The sequence below is a fragment of the Protopterus annectens genome, chromosome 5.part1, assembly GCF_019279795.1.
Source record: "Protopterus annectens isolate FY-2018-M chromosome 5.part1, PAN1.0, whole genome shotgun sequence".
In the NCBI taxonomy this organism is placed as follows: Eukaryota; Metazoa; Chordata; order Ceratodontiformes; family Protopteridae; genus Protopterus; species Protopterus annectens.
Genome location: NC_056736.1, coordinates 69,377,139 through 69,384,060, shown reverse-complemented (window position 1 = coordinate 69,384,060; position 6,922 = coordinate 69,377,139).

Genomic DNA, 6,922 nt, shown 5'->3' with positions numbered 1-6,922 from the left:
GCTTATATGTGGCTTTGCCATACAATATTGTGTTAAAGCTACATAAAATAATTTCATACCTGGTTATGCTTCTGAAGAAATTTGATTTCAAGATTTTGCACATCCAAATAAATATTTGTTGACAGTGCTGCTTGTTAGCCTAGTGGAAGTGAGTAGAAGATGAATATTGCTGGTTCAATTTTCTGGTACAGATCCTGCTCTCCTGGTGTCCCTTCCTCCTCCTCTTGTCACCATTTTCTTTTCCTTTGTGGTCTTCCCTGGGGTGGGCTTAGTGTACTTCATGCTGTGGACTGGATGGCCTGTTCCCGGTTCCTAGCTCGGTGCATGCATAGTAGTGTTTAAAAAAAAAAAACAAACAGATACACGAGCATATTAAGTAATAAAGAAAAAAAAATTAAGAAAGAAAGAAACAAATATATGGTCATACTGACTACTCTGTGGGGTATGGAGCACGCAGGGCACTCCTCCTGTTAGTTCTCGACAGGAGAGCAATGGTTGTGTTTTCACGGGCATGAAGCTCTACATGTAATGGTTGCACTGTTATTCACCACAGGTACATTATACATAAATAAATTATAAATAAATATATTAAAATAAAAAATATATTAAAAAAAAAAAAAGTCATTCATTGGCCTCAGGAGTATGGCGGAGGTGGGAGATGCCCTATGTACTTAAGCTAAGCACACAGGATTGCAGGCATTGAGGGGCCATATAAATATAAATATAAATATAAATATAAATATAAATATAAATATAAAAAAAAAAAAACTTATTTATACAATTAATGTCGGAGGGGCTGATGGTCCAAGGGTTAGGTGACTTACTTCACAGACATAAGGTAAAGGTAGAGTCTCACATTGCAAAGGCAGATCTTCTGACCAGATTACAGATAGTTAAGTTAGAGGGGGAGTTTGCTGGGCCAGGCAGAGTGGTGATTTAATGCAGTGAGCTCTTGCAGTAGGGGCCTGGGTTCAACACGTGGCAGAAGTATTCCATTTTGATCTGTGTTTTTTTTTTTTTGTCTCATGGCTCACTTACTTACAGTGGTGGTCTTCTCATTCCAGGTGTCCAGAGGCAATATGGCTGATGTCCAGACTTTGTGACAGAGGTGGGCAAACATTGTGGTGCAAGCGCAGGAGAGATGCCAAATGGTGACACTAAGAGGGCAGAGATGCAGGGCCACACCAAGTGTAAGAGACAGCAAACATTGAAGAGTAAACAGGCAATCAGAGGCAAAGAACATGCCACTCACAGCCCAGCAAGGAGACAACAGCAGAGGTCTCAACACTGGACTCAGCACTTTCTGCTGTGGCAGGTAATGATTCTACAGTTCTTGCTGAAGGGCTGGCTAGGGGGTAAGATAGAGCAAGAGTAGCAATGGGTTGGGGTTAAAGAGTCAGAGATCAGGTGACAGGGTTAGCAGAGTTACAAAATCTTCGGAGAGTTCAGGGGACAGCCCTGGGGGCCTGCAGAACTTAGTGGGACAAGGGTACAGTTTTGGGGAGCAGATGTTTGGTAGGGACAGTCCAGCCATGGTTGGTAGTTTTTCGTCAATGGGGGAAGGTGCTGATCCTTGTTAAGAGGACGTAGGGTCAGATTTTGGAACAAAACCGGGTGATTGGTTGGCTACACTGGCAATGGAGCAAGAAGGTGCAGCAGTGTTTTTAACACCGCACATACCAGCAACTGTAAAAGAAAAAAAATTGGAAAGGAGAGTATGTGGACATCTTTGAGCTAATTGACACAGATAATGTCCAGCACTTGTTGGAAGCTGAGACAGCAAATGGGAAAGACCTGTTGGCAGCTCTAACAGTCCTCGTCCGAAGGTGAGTGGGGAAAATGCAGCCTAGAATGTGGGAGAATTGGGTTTTGGGATTTATTTACTAAATGGTAGTATGGTTGGAGAAGGATAACGTTCTGCTCCTTCCTCTCTTGGCCTACTTTTTGATGATATGAGAAGCACAAAGCATAAAGGCTGGGAATGCTTGGCTGTGGTATGATCAGAAATTCCGGAAGAGAAAGATGGTTGATAGGTCCATACATACACCCTGATATATGGCTGTCCACTATGTTGGATAGCTTTACTGTGGGCGGCAGAGGGAGTAAGATGGGGAAGGAGGTGTTGGAGTATGTTGAGTTTTCAATGCAGGAAGATGTGCTTGGACAGCATGCAGATTCTCACACACTTGCTCAAAGTGTGAATGTGTTCACCCTGTGGTATGGTAGGCATGAGGGTCAATCGGCAGGGCAGACATCATCCTTTGCTGGACAGATTGGATTGGGAGACCATCTCTGGGGTTGCAAGGGGTACATGGTAGTGGTACTTTTTGTGGTCGGGGGGGGGGCTTTTCAAGGGACAATGGGATGACTCAGGGACAAATTCTCCTATTAAGGTGCATGTTTAGCAAGACATTATTCGGTAGTACCTGCAGCCAGTGGTGGCAGGACAACTGACTGAGGGTTTTTTGAGGGGGTTTCCTATTAAGTCGAACTTGATAGGTGATGGAATAGTGAGAAGGAATTTGAGGTCAGTGTGGAGGAGGGAGTATATTTTGGAGGTTTTGGTGGAGAAGGACTGACAGGCGGGTCAATTATTGGGCCTGTTTGATAGTCCTCAATTTGCCTGTTTGAAGGTCTTGCCTTTTGATTGGTGACTAAGAAGAAGCCAGGAGAATTCCCTTTGATTCACCATTTGTCTTACCCTGAAGGGAAGTCTGTGAATGATTCCATTCTGGTAGAGGAACCTAAAGTGAGTTATGAGTCATTGGATGACATGGTTCTTATCATTAGAGGTTTTCAAGATCCATGGTTGGTTAAGGTGGACATTGAGTCTGCCTTTCACCTTCTGCCGGTTCAAGAAGAGGATTGGCCTTTGTTGGGTATAGTGGTTGGGGGCAAGTTTTATTTTGACAAAGCCAAGTCAATAGGATGTTTAGTAGCTTACTCCACTTTTGAGAAGTTTAGCATGGCTTTATATTGGATGTGGCAGCACTGGGTAGATAAGCAGAAAGTGGTGCATTATTTAGATGATTTTTTTGCTTGTAGGTGAAGGGAAGGAGGGAGCAGTGGAGGCTATGCATGTGTTTTTGTGGATGTGCGAGGAACTGGGGGTTCCGTTGGTCATCCACAAGTTGGAGGGTCTGACAAAGGTATTAGATTTTCTAGGGTTGAGCATGGATGTGGAATGGGGTTTGTTTTGCTTGCCAGGGGACAAGGTAACTAGGCTAAAAGATAAGATAGTTTGGATGAAGGTTAGGGAAAAGGTGCAGGTGAAGGATGCCATGGAACTCTTTGGGGTATTGAATTTTGCCTGGCAGGTGGCTCATCCGGGATGGATATTTTGTAGGTTGGTAGCATTCCTGTTGAAAGGGTGCAAAAGTAATAACCATTTGATGAGAGTTGGTAAACTGACTCGTGAGGATTTAATGTTGTGGCTGCAGTTTTTAGACTAATTTAATGCATTTCCTTTTGGTAGTGTGATTCGGTAGGTCAAAGGAAATTACAGCTGTTCACTGATGCAGTAGGGAGCCTGGGCATGGGGGCATTTTTTAGAGGACAGTGGTTTGCTCTGCCATGGCCACCTGAATGGCCAGAGGAATGGAAACAGGATGTTGCCTTTTTGGAACTGATGCCAATTTGGGTAGCATCAGTAGTGTGGCAGGATTGTTTGAAGAGCAGGAGGGTTGTTTTTAATTCTGACAATGTTGCAGTTGTGTGGATTTTACAAGTTAAGATCACTAAGTCTGCGGGTTTATTGTTGGTATTGCGTAAATTGGTTTTGCAAAGCTTGTTGATTAATTTTTCCTTTACAAGAGTGCATGCACTGGGGTGAAGAATGAGATTGCTGACAGTTTGTCTTGCTTTCAGTTTTCCAGGTTTCAGCAGGTGGTCCTGATGGCAGCAGAAGAACCTGTGGTGGTTCCAGATGAGGTGTGGCAGATTGGGCTGCAGTGATCAGGAGGTTGGTGAGCCAGTACTGGGCATTGTCCACCAGGAAGGCTTACAGTAGGGTGTTGTATGATTTTGACAGGTTTGTTATGCAGTTACCAAAGGAGGTAAGTGTGTGGTTGGAAGAGTTGCTGTTTTGATATTTAGCTGGGGCTAAGTCACAGGGTAGAGCAGTAAAATAGGTCAAGGCGGATTTGGCAGCAGTTAGTGTCTTTGTTCGAGTGGTGAGACTAAAAGATTTTACTAAATCCCAGATGGTGGGACGAGTCTTGAAGGGATGGCATACGGAGGAATGTTTGAACAGGTGGGTGGGCGGTGACAAGTCAGGTTTTAAAGCTGTTGCTATGGTGTTTCTGTAGGATATTCAGAGAACTGGGGGATCATGTTGTATGGGTAATGTTGAGTGTTTGGATGTATTTTGGGGCTTTTAGGGTGTCAGAGTTCTTAGGGTTGTTGGTTTGGAATGATATTATATTACTGCCTTGAGCAGTTCACATTTTGTTGAGGTCATCTAAGAGTCATCAGATGGGTAAGGGTGTGCAAATAGTTCTAGTGAAGGATAAGTTGGAGCAGGTGTGTCCAGTGGTGTGGGCAGGGGGATTGTTAGGAGCTCTTAAAGAAAAGTCACAGGATCTAGTTTTCCAGTCAAAAGGAGGTATGAAGATAACAGTGGGTAGTTGATTTCAGTCATGAGAAAGGCTTTTGGAAGTATGGGCTTGGATGTGGAGAGATTCTCTTCTCATTCTTTTAGGATGGGTAGGGCATCAGATTTGGCGAGAGCAGGTAGTCCGATCAAAGTCATTAAGAGGTCTGGGCAATGGGTTTCCAATACCTTTTTGACGTGTATCAGATAAGAGATGGAGTTTTTTCACTCTAGTATTAATTTTTTTTTTTAAGGCAAAAGGATCCTCATCATAGGTCATTCATACATGTAATGGGCAGCAAAGAGGGCTGCTGTTAGGAGTGATGGTTCTGAGTTGGGGTTACACCAGTTTGGTTGGAGAGTCACATGGCATGGCATTAGGGATCAAGTGGAACCGGCTGTTGCAGGTATTTACATAGATACAAACTCAAGTGGGGCTACCTCAAGTCTTGCTGGTGCATCTGGCAGGTAAGAATTTTGGTGTCACAACAAAGCATCAGTTGGTTTATCAGATAAGGGAGGATCTATTAGCTTTAAGGAAGTTATACCCAAGTTTGTGATTAGTGTGGTCAAAGATTATTCCTTGTTTGACTTGGAGGAATGCTACGAAGTTTTCCACAGTTGAAAGGGTGCGGAAGTTTCTAAACTTTAGGGTGGCAAAGCAATTGATGGCCATGGGAGTATGCGCTATACAGCATAATGAGTTTGCAGACAGGGACCCTATTTGGTTCAGGGATGGATGGGGTCCATCTTAGTGAATTTGGTCTCAACTTGTTTAATTTGAATTTGGGGTTGTTTTTGGTAGGGCTGGTAAAAGATTGGAGTTAGTGAGGGGGAACAGCCTGAATTAGGTGGTAGTTGGAGAAGAGGGGCAGACTTGTCCCTCTTCTGTTCCTCCTCTGGTGTATTTTGGAGGAAGAAAACCTGGAGTGGTACAAGTGAGTGGTTGGATGCTGCTTGCACGTGGTGGTTTGCATGGAAATGAGATTTGTGGGATGAAGGTGAGAAGCTGAATGCCGCCTGAGGTGTAAGAATAAACAAGCGGGTGGAGGACGCTGCTTATTCACCAAAGATGAGTGGTGTTATGCTGCCCTTATGGATGATCATTTGATGTTTGTGCAAAGAAAGGAAGTTATGATTAATAAAGTTATGATGAATCGATTTCTTATGTTGAATCAATTAAGGTCGTCAAAGGTCTTTAGGAGTACTGTTTCTTTATTAAAGTGAAATGTGACAAATAGTTTCAAATCTTTTTTTGCTGTTCTCCTACATACTTTTGTTTTGTCCAATAGGTTAATAAGAGAGCAGTGCATATGTCTCCATGAATGAGTACCACAGATATGTGTACCTATTTGATGATTTTTTTTCATATAGTATTTTATGTTTCTGTTTTTATGACTTTGTTTCATGTGTGATTGTAACTCTGGATATTTTCTTCCCAGGCCTCTGCTGAAAAAAAAAAACATTCAATACCCAGTCAAACTTTCCAAGTAAACAAAGGCAAATAAACAAATAAATAAAAACATATTTGCATAAGTTATATTTTGGATGCAAAATATGTCCTCCAACAGCACTTACATATCCTGTACAAAGTTTGAAACATCAAGCAGACAAGACTATTTTAGATTAAAAATATAAAAAGATGCATATATCCTAATAAGAAAACAAACACATAACAATTTAGTACTCAATACATTTTCAAATGTATTATTGCTCTCTAGGCTGGGCATTACAGAGAATTATATAATGACTGCCGATTAGTATTCCAAAATGTGCACGCTGATTGACCAGCCCAACCAGCATGCCCGTTGTAAATCTGGCATATACTAATGGAAAAAGATCCGGTTTCCTGGATTTATTGCATTAGAATAAGTCTTGATTTTTTTTGTTTGTGTTATGTAGCAACGGAGAATGGAAGATCTCCGTTGCTGTAATCTCGCTATGTTATACATTTAACATAGCGAGATATCCTTAAAAAAAAAAGCAACGGAGATCTTCCTTTCTCCGTTGCTTTTTTTAAAGATATCTCGCTATGTTAAACTCGGTTAACATAGCGAGACATCTTTAAAAAAGCAATGGAGATCTTCCTTTCTCCATTGCTTTTTTTAAAGATATCTCGCTATGTTAAAACTCGGTTAACATAGCGAGACATCTTTAAAAAAGCAATGGATATCTTCCTTTCTCCGTTGCTTCCTCTACACAGCTCTGATGTACTGCATAAGCATACACATGTGTAGTACATCAGAAAAAGCCCCAGAATAGCAGAAAACCACAGAAGGGCACCATGCAGGTATTATACAAAGGCATTATTTAAGAAAAGTAAGTATATTT